General features: G+C 36.8%; 1 protein-coding gene across 3 annotated transcripts in view; it reads right to left on the reverse strand.

The window, feature by feature from the left end:
- Positions 1–15733, reverse strand: part of ME1 (malic enzyme 1, NADP(+)-dependent, cytosolic) — a 226114-nt gene that overhangs the window by 147994 nt on the left and 62387 nt on the right. The gene's annotated exons all lie outside the window — the stretch shown is intronic.

Consider the following 15733-nt stretch of genomic DNA (forward strand, 5'->3'; position numbering starts at 1 on the left):
CCACTGCTGACGAGGAGCTGTGTTCTTCTGGAGGAGAACAGAAGGAAGGAAGGAAGGAAGGAAGGAAGGAAGGAAGGAAGGAAGGAAGGAAGGAAGGAAATGAAATCCAATCCACAGAAAATAACGCTTTTTTGTTTGTTTGTTTGTTTGTTTGTTTGTTTTGTTTTTTGAGACGGAGTCTGGCTCTGTTGCCCAGGCTGGAGTGCAGTGGCATGATCTCGGCTCACTGCAACCTCCACCTCCCGGGTTCAACCAATTATCCTGCTTCAGCCTCCTGAGTAGCTGGGATTATAGGCTTCCGCCACAATGCGTGGCTAATTTTTTTGTAATTTTAGTAGAGATAGGGTTTCAGGAGTTGGCCAGGCTGGCCTTGAACTCCTGAGCTCAGGTGATCCACCTGCCTTGGCCTCCCAAAGTGCTGGGATTACAGGCATGAGCCACTGCGCCTGGCCCTATGTGGGTGTTCTTAACCCTGCCCAGTCTTCAACATTTCATGCAGGGTTCCCAGCCCTTTCAATGAGAGAAAGAAAGGGCATGATGCAGAAAGGGGTGCAGCCTGACTGTTGCTGTTACCTCCAAGGAACACAGAATAACTAGTGCAAGGTATACAAAAACAAGCTATAATTATTTACTGTTGGCTGGGTGCAGTGGCATGTGCCTGTAAGCCCAGCACTTTGGGAGGGCAAAATGGGAGGATCACTTGAGGCCAGGAGTTCCTTACTAGCTATACTTAGATTCTTCACAAGAGGTACTTCATATTTCCCCTGTCCCTCACTCCCACCCCTCTATACTCTCATTAGATTAGTATACTTTCATTTGCTCCAAAGACAAACAGAGACTCAGCTTCTAGCTATCTACCTATAAACTTCCTTCCATTTGTATCCCAATTCTTTCCTTCATTATAGTATTAGTAAATAAAGGGGCAGTGTCTCGGTCCTCTAGTCCAGTTTACTCTGACACTGTCAGTCTCTGACTACTCCTCAGTCTTCCTCACAGTCTCTTTGTTTCTGCTTACCCCTTAAATGCTGGCATTCTCCAGGCTCTGATGTTCAACTCTTCTCTTTTTTACTCTAATGAACAGTGAATGCCTAAGGAATCCTTGCTTTGCTCCAATCCTTGGACTCATTTTCAAAGTCCACTTTGTCTCAGCTTCTGCTATATCAGATCATTTGGCTTCATCTCCCATTAAGGTTCCCACCCTGTTCTTGGCATTTGATCAACCAAGCCTGAGAACTATCTGGTTTCCAACTCCGAGTGATCTTTTAAGGATTCATTTAGGCATCTGTCCAATATCTCCAGCTCCTTTTCATTGCTAGGCTAGCTCCTAATTGAGAGGCAGTTCAAGTGTTAGCTCCTCTTGGAAATATTTCCTGACCACATTCTCAATCTGAGTTTGGAATCCCTCAGAAATCCCATAGAATCCTGCTGTTTTTCTCTACTATAACATTTATCATATTGTCATATAATTTTTCAGTTTCTTATATGTCTGTCCTACTAGATTACCAACTCTTGAAGTCAGGAATTTTGTGTAAAGAAGGAATTTGCCTTCAAAAAAGAAGTAAACAAGGAGAAACAGAAAGGATAAAGGTAAGAAGAAAGAAAGATAGTTCAGATCTGACTGGGGCATTAGCTGGCTCAAAAGTGAGTGAAACACTATGGCAAAAATTCTAGGGTGAAGAACACTGAGGAGCTATATGATCAATACAAGAGGACTATCCAGGTATTGCTGTATACAACTCTTGCCACTTCTGTGACCGAATTACCAACGCATTGCATTGCTAGTTCAGATTTAAATAGCACACATAGATGGCTGTAGTTTCCAGAAATCAAAGACTTTCATTGAAGTCTTGAATCCCTCAAAGTCACTTATGAGGGCTGAAATCAACTTCTTCCAAACTCCTGTTAATGTTGATATTCTGATCTCCTCCCATGAATCACAAAAGTTTTCAATGGCATCTAGACTGGTGAATACTTTCCAGAAGGCTTTCAATTTACTTTGCCCAGATCCATCAAACAAATCACTGTCCATGGCAGCTATAGTATTACAAAATGTATTTCTTATATAATACGACTTGAGAATTTGAATGTCAGCCTGCCTTGCTAGGTTGGGGAAGTTCTCCTGGATAATATCCTGAAGAGTGTTTTCCAAGTTGGTTCCATTCTCTCCGTCACTTTTAGCTACACCAATCAGATGTAGATTTGGTCTTTTCATATAGTCCCATATTTCTTGGAGACTTTGTTCATTTCTTCTTACTCTTTTTTCTCTAAACTTCTCTTCTTGCTGCATTTCATTCATTTGATCTTCAATTACTGATACCCTTTCTTCCATTTGATTGAATTGACTACTGAAGCTTGTGCATGCGTCATGTAGTTCTCGTGCCATGGTTCTCAGCTCCATCAGGTCATTTAAGGTCTTTATGCTGTTTGTTCTAGTTAACCATACATCTAATCTTTTTTCAAGGTTTTTAGCTTCTTTCCGATAGGTTCAAACATCCTCCTTTAGCTCAGAGAAGTTTGTTATTACCAATCGTCTGAAGCCTACTTCTGTCAACCTGTCAAAGACATTCTCTGTCCAGTTTTGTTCCACTGCTGACGAGGAGCTGTGTTCTTCTGGAGGAGAACAGAAGGAAGGAAGGAAGGAAGGAAGGAAGGAAGGAAGGAAGGAAGGAAGGAAGGAAATGAAATCCAATCCACAGAAAATAACGCTTTTTTGTTTGTTTGTTTGTTTGTTTGTTTGTTTTGTTTTTTGAGACGGAGTCTGGCTCTGTTGCCCAGGCTGGAGTGCAGTGGCCGGATCTCAGCTCACTGCAAGCCCCGCCTCCCGGGTTCACGCCATTCTCCTGCCTCAGCCTCCCAAGTAGCTGGGAGTACAGGCGCCCGCCACCTCGCCTGGCTAGTTTTTTTTTGTATTTTAGTAGAGACGGGGTTTCACCGTGTTAGCCAGGATGGTCTCGATCTCCTGACCTCGTGATCTGCCCGTCTTGGCCTCCCAAAGTGCTGGGATTACAGGCTTGAGCCACCGCGCCCAGCCTAATAACGCTTTTTTTATAGCAACTTGAGAGGAAGGAATATATTCTTTCTCAGTTCAAAACTTGACAGTCAACTATATCAAAGTTCTATATATTTTCAATCAAATTAACTTTGGTATTGTAAGATTTAAACTGATTACAGAGAATTTTTTTTTCTGAGCCTTACTTGACTTTTATTTTCACAAGTTGAGTCAATACACATAATTCATTGACAATGCATTCATAAATGAGGGTATGTGAAATCTGTCTTCCAATTGCATTTTAAAAGAACATATTTTCAGAGTAAAGTCTATTTGTCCCAGGAAGCATTACACTATTTGAAAGATGGAAATGGAAAAGTGAGCGATCATACTTAGAACTGAGGTCTGGGCTTCATTTCTGTCACAGAGAATTTTTAAAGGGTCATAAAAGAAGAGTAAAGATGATTCAATGTTTTAAAAGAGAACCCTTTAGAGGTTCCTTTAGGAAAGGTTTTAAATCCTTTAGGAAAGGTTTTAAAAGGAAGCAGCAGAGAAGATATGATGAGAAAAAGATAATAGTTCTTAAATATGTATAGGATTACTGCAAAGAGTTTAAGAATCTATATCTCAATCAAAAATAAAAACTTAGGTAAAATACAAGTGATTCAGGCTAAAATTTGTAAAGGCTGTTACATACTAAAATGGATAAAGTTAGGAAGATATGTTCATACTTTTCTGTGACATTGGAAGTTAAAGAAATGAAGTAGCTGACAAATCCCTGTCTTCCTCAGTCTGTACTGTAATTATTTCAAGATACTATATGGTGATAGGAAAAGGCATAATAAATTCTACAACATAACTTTGCAGGAAAAACAGTCAACTTTGCTTACACTGTATTCAATGCCGTATGTGATAACCTGCTTGCTTTATCTAAACTCCCTTTCAGTAAACAGGGTGGCAAAGACACCGTAATATTTAATGGAACAGATGACAATTGCTTGAATACGACATTATAGAGAGGAAAATAATTTGAAAAGAGGATTGAAAAACATAAAAATATCCATAGAATGATAAACTCCTATGCATAAAAAGCAACTGCATAAGTACCAAAGGCTTGCCAAGTATTCATCTTACTCATCCTGTTTGAGTTAGCGAATTCTATCAAATAGAATAATTACTTAGTCTCACATCCAGACTGGTATCTCAGGTTCCTTTCCAAACATTACAAATAACAGCAATGAAGTAAAGGGGAAAAAGCACTTCTCACTGTTAAATGAAAATATATACATCCTATCCAGCATTTATTGGCAATGCAAAGAAAAAATATTTCCATTACTTAATGTCTAGGGAATGACAGTTATATCTAGGGCCAATATAAACTGACTATGCAATGGGATGCAAGAGCGGAAATAGGAGAGACACTCTATGATGGAAGTGCACCAGAGTAACACCATGCTTTTATGTAAGAAGTCAAAGGCATAAAGCACAAAAAACAGCAATGAAGAAAAAGAGGATACAGTAGAATTCAATTACTTCTAAACATATAACACTTTACTTAGACCATTAAGATTTGACCCAATGTTTACATGAAATTTACCTACGCTGGCTCAAGATCTCATGTCCCAAATCTTTAGGTAATCTCTATCATTAATACAACTTTCATTAATCATATTTTCATTGCTATAAACTTTCTAATAATTTCATTAATAATTTATTCTAATAATTTTATTGTTTCTCTGATAAACAGCATTCTTGAAAAGCAAGAGCTTCTTAGTTAAGTTTTATTTTCAAGTTCCTTTCAAACTGCTACTAAAGCAAATCCTACAGCCTTGACTCAGCCTTTATCCAGAAGTCTTTCCTTTTGCTGAACTTTACATTTGAAGTCTACGTTCTTGCAGATTAGTGTATCTAAACCCAAAACGAACTGATCAAACCATTCAACCAACCGGTCTCATTTCCTTTTCTAATGTTTTAGAAAACTGACAGAGACTCACATGCATATGCTGAAAACTGTAGGAATAGGCCTATATAAACCTTAAACAGAAAAACCGTTGTTTGTTCACAGGCCTTGTTGCCAGGTTTTTCCTTTTCAGAGAAAAGAACATTTATCAATAGAAAAATATAAGCCATATGGACAGACTTGGTAAACTGCCAAATATAGTTCAAGCAAATTCTTCTGATATGAGGCCATTTTTCCAAATAATTTTCCAGGGGAGGTTGCTACTGCTGGGTACTGAGAAAATGATCCCTCCAATTCTATTCTTTATAAACAAAATAATGCCCATTTTCCCTCAGATCTAGATAATCTCTGCACAAATTCAAAGTTATACTATTACTGAAAATCTGTCACTAATTTCCTTCAAGTCTAGCACGAGTGAGAAATATGTTTTCAAAAGGTATAGCTATATTATTATCATATCAATAAGACTTGGTTCACAATAGAGTTCTCAGGGTACTTCCTTTGGGGAGCTGTGCCTGAATTCCAGTTCTCTCTGGTTTAGGGGCCCCTCCTGTATGATTCCATAGCACCCTATATTCTCTTATCATGGTGTTTATCACACAATATTATAATCACTCGTTTGTCTCCTCTGTTAGACCATATGCTTCATGCAACAAACCATTATGTCTATTGTATTCATTATTTTACTCCAGGGACCTAACACAGTGTCTAGCAAATAGTAGCAGAGGCATATTAAAGATGATCACAAATCCTTTGACACTTCTCCCATAGAGAAGTGGTTTCGATGTCTTCTCCTTGATTTCAGATGGCCTCTGTAACTACTTTGACCGATAAAATATGATAGGAGTAATACTGTGCCAGTTTCCAACCAATTCTTAAGAACTATCAGCTCCCACTTCCTCTCTCATCAAAAATTTGCTCTTGGAATCCAAAGACTGACTGGGGTATGGTTTGAGAGACTTTCCTAGGACAACAAAAGCATCAACAGTTTTAAAGTAATCAATTTCTAGATATTTACCTTTCATATCTCTCTTTCCTAAATTTGATCTGCCAAGACCTAGTGTAGTTCTCCAAGATTGATCCACGCATGTAGATTCTCCATTCCCTAGCTGCTTTAATACTGAACTTTTTTCTATCTTACAAAAGAAAGACACCAAATTACCTATCTCAAGTTACTATCAGCATTGTCCCGAGGTGTAAAAACCTTTGGGATTTTACTGGATTTGGTGAAGTAACTTACATGACCAGGTAAGGCCTGCTAATGTGTGCTTTATCTGGTCTTTCACATATTCCTGTTACAGGTAAACTCTGACACTAGAATGAGGGTATTTTAACTCTGAATTCAGACAATGTAGAGTAGACCAGTGGCAGATGGCTTCACTGTTGAGGGAGACACTCATGAAAGTAAGGCAAAAGAACCATATGTTGAAAATGGCTTTTTCTCTCACATATTTGACAAAAACCATACCTTTCCTGCTATTCACAATGGTTATGGTATGTCCACCGGAAAGAAAGTAATATTCAAACAGCTGAAATAAGTAAATGTTTAGTGATACTGATTATTTTAACATAAATAGACTATTTTCCAAAACTATTAAATATTCCTAGATATACTGGCTAAAATCTGCAGATAAAAATTTCATGTTATTTTCATTCAAATAAAACGTCCATCATTCAATTAGATATATAACACTTTATTAAATTGAAGCATTTATTCCTATTAAATAACCCTCATATTAATTTATTTTATCAAACGTTTTATATTTCCTGTATCTTTCTGCAAAGGTCAAATTATTGACTGACCACCAAACCAAGCATTTTTAGCAACATGTATTCTTTTTTTTTTCCTTCTGACAGAGTCTCACTCCGTCGCCCAGGCTGGAGGGCAGTGGTGCGATCTCAGCTCACTGCAACCTCTACCTTCCAGGTTTAAGCAATTCTCCTGCCTCAGCCTCCCCAGTAGCTGGGACTACAGGTTGGCAACAACAAGACAGCTAATTTTGTATTTTTAGTAGAGATGGAGTTTCACCTGTTGGCCAGGCTGGTTTCGAACTCCACCCGCCTCGGCCTCCAAAAGCGCTGGGATTACGGGCACGAGCCACTGCACCCAGCCAGCAATGTGTATTTTTATCTTTCATTAAATATGTAGAAAGGTTGATCATTATATTTAACAAAATTAATTTGTTAAACTTATTTTTATTTAAATTTTATTTTACTTTAGGATCTGCGATACATGTGTACAGAACATGCAGGTTTGTTACACAGGTAAATGTGCGCCATGGTGGCTTGCTGCACCTATCAACCTGTCATGTAGGTATTAAGCCTTGCATGCACTAGCTATTTGTACTGATCTCCTTCCCCTCACGCCCCTGACATGCCCTGGTGTGTGTTGTCCCCCTCCTGTGTCCATGTGTTCTCATTGTTCAACTCCTACTTATAAGTGAGAACATGCGGTGTTTCGTTTTCTGTTCCTGTGTTAGTTTGTTGAGGATGATGGCTTCCAGCTTCATCCATGTCCCTGCAAAGGCCATGATCTCATTCCTTTTTATGGCTGTATAGTATTCCATGGTGTAATATGTACCACATTTTCTTTATCCAGTCTATCACTGATGACCATTTGAGTTAGTTCCATGTCTTTGCTATTGTGAATAGAGCTGCAATAAACATACGTGTGCATGTATCTTTATAACAGAATGATTTATATTCCTTTAGGTATATACCCAGTAAAGGGATTGCTAGGTCAAATGATACTTCTGGTTCTAGGTCTTGGAGGAATTGCCACACTGTCTTCCATAATGGTTGAACTAATTTACATTCCCACCAACAATGTAAAAGCATTCCTATTTCTCCACAGCCTCACCAGCATCTCTTATTTCTTGACTTTTTAATAATCACCATTCTGACAGGTGTGAGATGGTTTCTCATTGTGGTTTTGATTTGCATTTCTCTACCAATCAGTGATGTTGAGCTTTTTCATATGTTTGTTGGCCACATAAATGTCTTCCTTTGAGAAGTGTCTGTTCATGTCCTTTGCCCAGCTTTTGATGGGATTGCTTTTTTCTTGTAAATTTACGTTTCTTGTAAACTCCAGATATTAGACCTTTGTCAGACGGGTAGGTTGCACAAATTTTCTTCCATTCTGCAGGTTGCCTGTTCATTCTGATGACAGTTTCTTTTGCTGTGCAGAAGTTCTTTAGTTTAAGTAGATCCCATTTGTCAATTTTAGCAATGTTGCAATTGCTTTTGGCAATTTCATCATAAAATCTTTGCACATGCCTAGGTCCTGAACGGTATTACCTAGATTTTCTTCTAGAGTTTTTATGGTTTTGGGTTTTACATTTAAGTATTTCAGCCATCTTGAGATGACTTTTGTGTAAGGTGTAAGGAAGGGGTCCAGTTTCAGTCTTCTGCATATGGGTACCCAGTTTTCCCAGCACCATTTATTAAATAGGAATTCCTTTCCCCATTGCTTGTTTTTGTCAGGTTTATCAAAGATAGTTAGAGATGTGTGGTCTTATCTCTGAGGTCTCTATTCTGTTCCATTGGTCTACGTGTCTGTTTTGGTACAAGTACCATGCTGTTTTTGTTACCGTAGCCTTGTAGTATAGTTTGAAGTCAGGTAGCATGATGCCTCCAGCTTCATTCTTTCTGCTTAGGATTGTCTTGGCTATATGGGGTCTTCTTTGATTCCATATGAAATTTAAAGTAGCTTTTTCTAATTCTGTGAAGGAGGTCAATGGTAGTTTGCTGGGAATAGCACTGAATCTATAAATTACTTCGGGCAGTGTGGCCATTTTCACAATATCGATTCTTCCTATCCATGAGAATGGAATGTTTATCCATTTGTTTGTGTCCTCTCTTATTTCCTTGAGCAATGGTTTGTAGTTCTCCTTAAAGAGGTCCTTCACATCCCTTGTTAGCTGTATTCCTAGGTATTTTATTCTCTTTGTAGCGATTGTGAATGGGAGTTCATTCATGTTTGGCTCTTCTCTTGTCTATTTTTGGTGTATGGGAATGCTTGTGATTTTTGCATACTTATTTGGTATCCTGAGACTTTGCTGCAGTTGCTTATCAGCTTAAGGAGCTTTTGGGCTGAGACCTTGGGGTTTTCTAGATATAGGATCATGTCATCTGCAAAAAGAGACAGTTTGACTTCCTCTCTTCTTATTTGAATACCTTTTATTTTTTCCTCTTACCTGATTGCCCTGGCCAGAACTTCCAATACTATGTTGAATAGGAGTGGTTAGAGAGGGCATCCTTGTCTCGTGCCAGTTTTCAAAGGGAATGCTTCCAGATTTTGTGCATTCAGTATGATATTGGCTGTGGGTTTGTCATAAATGGTTGTTATTATTTTGAGATATGTTCCATCAACACCTAGTTTGTTGAGAGTTTTTAACATGAAGGGATGTTGCATTTTATCAAAGGCCTTTTCTGCATCTATTGAAATAATCATGTGGTTTTTGTCATTGTTTCTGTTTATGTGATGGATTACATCAATTGAATTGTGTATGTTATTTCTAAATGCCCAACACCAGAAATTAATATATGCATACATACATACTTCCAAGTAATATAATACTTGGAACTGTTTCATACTTTCTAGTTCATAAATAACTTGTAGTTTCTGCTACATATTACACTGCTTTATTACAAATTAACAAATGAGAAACAATTACCTTGTTTTATATTTTATTTTTAAATAGATAAATCAATCTAATTATATCTGCATCATTTTAATCTTGACATTATGATTTTTATTAATCATGTAAACTGTGTTCTATAAATTATTTCTCAGTGGTGTTTATAATATTTAAAAAAAGGGCCGGGGCTGAGCATGATGGCTCATGCCTGTAATCCCAACACTTTGGGAGCCTGAGGCAGGTGAATCGCCTGAGGTCAGGAGTTCAAGATCAGCCTGGGAAACATGGTGAAACCCCATCTCTACTAAAAATACAAAATTAGCCGGGTGTGGTAGCGCATGCCTGTGATTCTAGCTACTTGGGAGGCTGAGGCAGGAGAATCACTTGAACCTGGGAGACAGAGGTTGTGAGATTGTGCCATTGCACTTCAGCTGGGGCAACATGAGCAAAACTCTGCCAAAAAATAAAAATAAAAAGAGGCTGGGGGCAGTAGCTCACACCTGTAATCCCAGCACTTTGGGAGGCCAAGGCAGGCAGATCCCCCAAGGCCAGGAATCCAAGACCAACCTGGCCAACGTGGCAAAACTCCATCTCTATCAAAAAAAAAATAAAATAAATAAAATAAAATAAAATAAAAAAGCTGGGTGTGGTGGCAGGGGCCTATAACCCCAGCTTCTTGGGACGCTGAGGCATGAGAATCACTTGAACTCAGGAGGCAGAGACTGCAGTGCACTGAGAATGCACCACTGAACTCCAGCCCAGGCGACAGAACCAGACCCTATCTCACAAAAAAAAAAAAAAAAAAAAAAAAAAAAAAAAAAAAAAAAAATTAAAAAATTTTGATTGAAAAATGAAGTCAGAATTTTTCTGGCAGAAAGTAAGTCTAATTCACCTGTAAGATTTGATAAAGAGGACTGTTTGGGCCAATGAGGTTACATGGCAAGTATTTTCCACTACGTCAATGAACCAAATCTGTAACTTCAAGTTTATGACAAAAGTGCAAGATACACACATTTTATATTGAAAAAGTTTATACTGTGGAAATGTATCAAAATTAACATTTTAATTTTCCCAACCCTTTATGAATATCTCAGATTAAATGACTTTAATGACTTTAAGTGAAAAAATAACAGATATTGGACCATTTAAAAAATCTTGGTAAAGACTTTTGGAGATAGGTTTCAGAAATTGAAAAAGTGATGATTATGATGATGGGGTAACAAATCTTTTTGCAATTGAAGTGACTTCTAATTCTTTGCTTTCAACAACTTTGAAAGAGAATATAATCTAGTTGTCAGTTGGTACATCAATTCAAAATAAGATTCCGTAATATATCTCTATGTGTTTTTTGGCACATGACTTGGAAAAAGTTCTAAGAATTAAATGACATTGCTAAACAAAACTCTTTGACATTTAGTAATAAGAAAGAAAAAAATAACTTTCTATCAAAAATGTCTTTTCAGAAAGAGGAATGATAATCATCTGGCATTGATGAAATTACCAGTCACTTTCAAACGTGCAATTGCACATTTGAGAGCATAGTTTTTGGAAATACTTAAATTTAACCCAATATTTGGCAGCATACTGGCAATCAAAATAATTTAACCTTTTAAACTCCCAAATATATAATATAATAACTTAATTTAAAAGGGAGAGGTACTAGGTTGGTAAATAATTATTTGAAAAAAATGTATGAAGCCTTTGGGATCTCAGCCTTCAGATTCCCTCAAGATCTTGCTAATTAACTATGTTCACAGCTGGGAAGGCAACAGGATTGGTGTTTAGAAAGTATTTTTAAAGAATAAAGACTCTAATTATGGTTTTAGTTTCTGATCTTTTTTTTCCATTTGAACTAAAATAAAATAAATTACTAGTGGTTTCAAATAAATTTAAAAAGGTTTGAGGCAATAATTAATAAAGTCACAGATTCAGTAAAATCATGAAATTATTCAAACCATAGAAAAATGAGAGGAACTACAGAGATCCAGAAGACAGGCAAGATTTACTCTGTTTTCTCTGAGCTGCAGTAAGGTGCCCCATACCCGGGAGGAGGAAGAAAGTGTGACACTCTGCTAAAGCGGGGCAGATTTTTTTTTTAAAGGACACGAGCCCTCCACTGAGCCTAGGAGGAACTCAACGGCTAAGAGCTATCTAAAATGTGGGTTTGCAAGACTCATTCATTAAAAATAATTAATAGAATGGGGGTGGGGAAAAGACAGGAAAAAGATAGTCTAAAGAAAACTACTATAATTGAGCATAAAATACTATATACGCAAAGTTCAGCAGGAAAAACTGAATTAGTTCTCAATTCTAGCAAGAGGGAAAGAAGAAAAAAGGCATTTCTTCGATTTTGAGAGGAATTTATCAAATGGGTCTTTATATAAAGCACATTGAACAACATAGTAGACATTGTTTTTAACCACTGTTTCAATGAAAGATATAAAAGAATTTTCTCTATTTGGTATTATTTTTCTCATATAGACCCTGACAAAAACTAGATACAATGAAAGTTACAAATGCCTGTAAATCAGGTTGAATGAGTCAGAAATAATCTTTGCCAAAGACAGTTTGCTATATTGTTAAAGTATCAAACTAGAAGGTATATTCTCTATTCAGATATTTACATTTGTCCATTGATTGGAGAAGACAGCAGAGGGAAGATTTTCTCTTTCTTCTTCTTCTTTTTTTTTCAATTCAATGTGGCAGTTAGCAGATAGTTGAACAACAGAAATCCTTCATATAACTCTCCAACTGACTGAACTGGCTTAATACATAAATGAGAATTTCAGCAACTTGTTCATCTGTTTTCCAACCACAAGGAGTTCTTCCCACCATAGTCATTGGTGGTTTTCTCTGGGTACAAACTAAAGAAGACTGTCCTCTGGGATTGCTTGAGGTTTTTGTTTTGTTTTGTTTTGGTTTTTTAGCATGTACCTCATTTCCAAATAAAAGCAAGAAAAAAACAGTTCAATATATTCTTTGGCATTGCTCATAATAGTGACTTACTTATTATACAAGCACTCTAATTACTTCCTTATTTTTGACACTAAAAAATGAATTTCATTGGTGTAACTTTTCACATTTTAAAATAAACTCTGTGTTCTATTTTGTTACATGAAAAATAATGAAACATAATAAAGAAACCATATTACCATCTCTAAGACTTTAACAGTCACATGTTAGGAATGTCTTATAACTGCAAGATAAGTCACAAATTAAATTTGGTAAAGAAATAATCTTTGCAAAAAGAAGTCCATAACATCAGTATCATATTTATCTTACTAGAAAAATTAGTAAGCTCATCTGCTCATGTGAAAAAGAAAGAACTCTCCAATAATAAAATAGATTGTTTTCTGGGTGAGGACTTTCTTGAGAAACTTTACATAGTTTAAATTACTGCTTAGATTTAACACTTTCCACCTGTCTTCAGAAATACTTTTATTTCCTTTAAGGTACTAAATATGATATACTAGTCATGAGGCAGAATACCCTAATAGCTTCCTTTGCATTCTATGAATACTTGTAAACACTGTTTTTAGTAATTTTTATATCAATCTTGATTGGTTAGTGTCTTAGAAATATCTTCATTAATGATATTTATAATACATAATTTACATTTGCTTGGTTTTTTGAAATCCAGTCCTTAAAATTATAATTTTAGTTGATGAGTCAGATGACATCCATCCTTTTCCATTATTATATATTACTAAATACATGTTATAACATTACAACCAATTACGTTCGAATGATAATTTCCGTAATCACGTGTCAAACTAAGTTTCAATACTTAGAAAAAGGAACTTCTGCTTTATAAGAAAGAATTTGATATTTGAGAACTTCAGGTACATTTGAATGTTAGATAAATCAGTTTTTAAGTTCTATATACCTCTTGTCAAAAGAAAGGTTTAAGAGGGAACATTTTACTTAAAGTAACAATACTGATTTTACAGAAGAGGAAACTAAAGTTCAGATGAGACATTTAGTAAGAAGAAATGGAGGGATTCAAACCAACCCACTTCAGGTCCAAAGCACATACAAGGCTGGCAATGTTTGTCATGCTTTATTGCCCACTTACTCACTTAACAAAAATTGCTAATTCTACTAAGTTCAGGGGTAGAGCTGAAAGATACAGAGTTGCGACCCTCAAGAAAAAAAAAAACCAGTAGATAGAAAAGAAAGTCAGTTACTACACCGTCAATACGATTTAGATTGTGAAAATGCCCAGGGGATTTTGAGGGCATTCAACTTGCTGTAGGGACCTGAGTGGAAGAAACAGGAAAGAGATGACAGAGACGCAGGCAAAGGAGTCAGATTACAAAAATCCTTGAATATCATGCTAAAGAGTTTGAATTTTATCATGGGGGAAATGAGGAGCCATTCAGTTATTTTAGTCAGGAGAATGACATAATTAGATACATCTTTTTGAAAATCCACTCTCTTTTGACAGTTTTCAAGGGTAAATATGCAGTAGTAGTCCAGGAAAGAAACAAGAAGAACCTAGCTAAAAAAAGTGGCAATGAGGATTGAAAGGACAAAAGAGACTCGACAGATAATTAAGGGGTACAATTTCTAATGCTCAAAAAGGGAAAGGAAGGGGAAACAATCCTGAATATCTCTGAGGTGTTTGGTTTAGACAACTGAAAGAATGATGTTGCACCCTACGACGTTAGAAAACATGGGAGCCTGGGATGTTAGGCTGGGGAGTGGGTCGGTGGAAGTAGTTGTTTTCCACACAAGGCGAGCTACTTAATAGTTGAAAATATGAGTAATAATCTTAGGAAAAGAAATCTAGGCTACAGATATTAACTTGGAAATTCTTCAGTTACATGTGACTAAGAGAATATACAGAATAAAAAAAAAATAGAACCCAGAATAAAACCTTAGCAAGTACCAACATTTTAGTGGATGGAATGGATCACTGTAGTTAGTTGAACAGATTAAGAAGGAAATAATTGAAGAAAGAAAATGTATTAGATTTAGTTCATGGAAATAAAATGTTGAACCAATGAATTCATGGGGGACATGGAGAGAAATATCTGAGATAAGGAGGATAAGGCTGCAGAGTGTTTACATTCTTGTAACTGCAGGAGTGAGATGAGCCAAAAACACAGCTGGAATGAAACACTGAGGAGCAGAAGGCCCAGCTGAAATTGAACTGTAAAGGCAGAATTATAGCACTCCACCCCCACATGAATAATATTTTAATTAAAAAATAGGTGCATGGAAATGAAATGAATAATACTTACTGGCTGCATAGAACATGATCTAACTGGCTCTTCTGGGAGGGTAAGAAAGGATTGGTTCAGGATGAATTTGTGCAGTGAGCAAAGGACAAGATAGTGAGGAGATTGACTTGGGCTATACATAAAATGAACTATATTAAGCCTGAAAGCCTGAGAATTTTTTTTTTTTTTTTTTTTTTTTTTTTTTTGAGATGGAGTCTCGCTCTGTTGTTGCCCAGGCTAGAGTGCAGTGGCAAAATCTCGGCTCACTGCAAGTTTGAGAAATTCTTATGTAGAGGAGACCTTCTTATCTCCAGCTGATGTATTTAGAGTCTGTGTACATACCTAGGTGCTGTGTATCCATATCATATCCCTATCACTTCACCTACCTATAGCCATCAATACAGGACTACAAGACTGTGGAATTATTCCCAAGTGAACTGGTTGCTGCTACTGGCAACTCTATTAGCTTACAGCTTTTCTTGATTTCCTTGCTCCATATCCTAAGAGGATCAAGTGCATTCAAAGCAATTAGGATTGGAAAGGGATCCAATACTGCAAGTCTTCTTAGTGCTCTTTCCATTCCATTCTAACTCTCATTTCTAATATTGTATCCACATAGTAGCCAGAGTAATCTTTTAAAACTTTAGTTAGATGCTGTCGTTCCTCTACTTCAAATATTCAATGGCTTTTTAAATGGATTAAGCACTATAATGAAACTCTATTATGACACCACACACCCTGCATGAGACTGCTGTCTACCTCAAACTTCATCTCATGCCACCTCCCCACTCCCAGATCTTTTGAACATGCTATTCCCTCAGGCTCAAAGGTTCTTCCTTTCCTTTCCCTCCCTCCCTCCCTCCCTCCTTTCCTTCCCTTCCTTCCTTTCCTTTTCTTTTCCTTCCCTCCTTCCTTCCTT

This window comes from Mandrillus leucophaeus, unplaced genomic scaffold (genome assembly GCF_000951045.1).
Source record: "Mandrillus leucophaeus isolate KB7577 unplaced genomic scaffold, Mleu.le_1.0 Scaffold652, whole genome shotgun sequence".
Classification (NCBI taxonomy): domain Eukaryota; kingdom Metazoa; phylum Chordata; class Mammalia; order Primates; family Cercopithecidae; genus Mandrillus; species Mandrillus leucophaeus.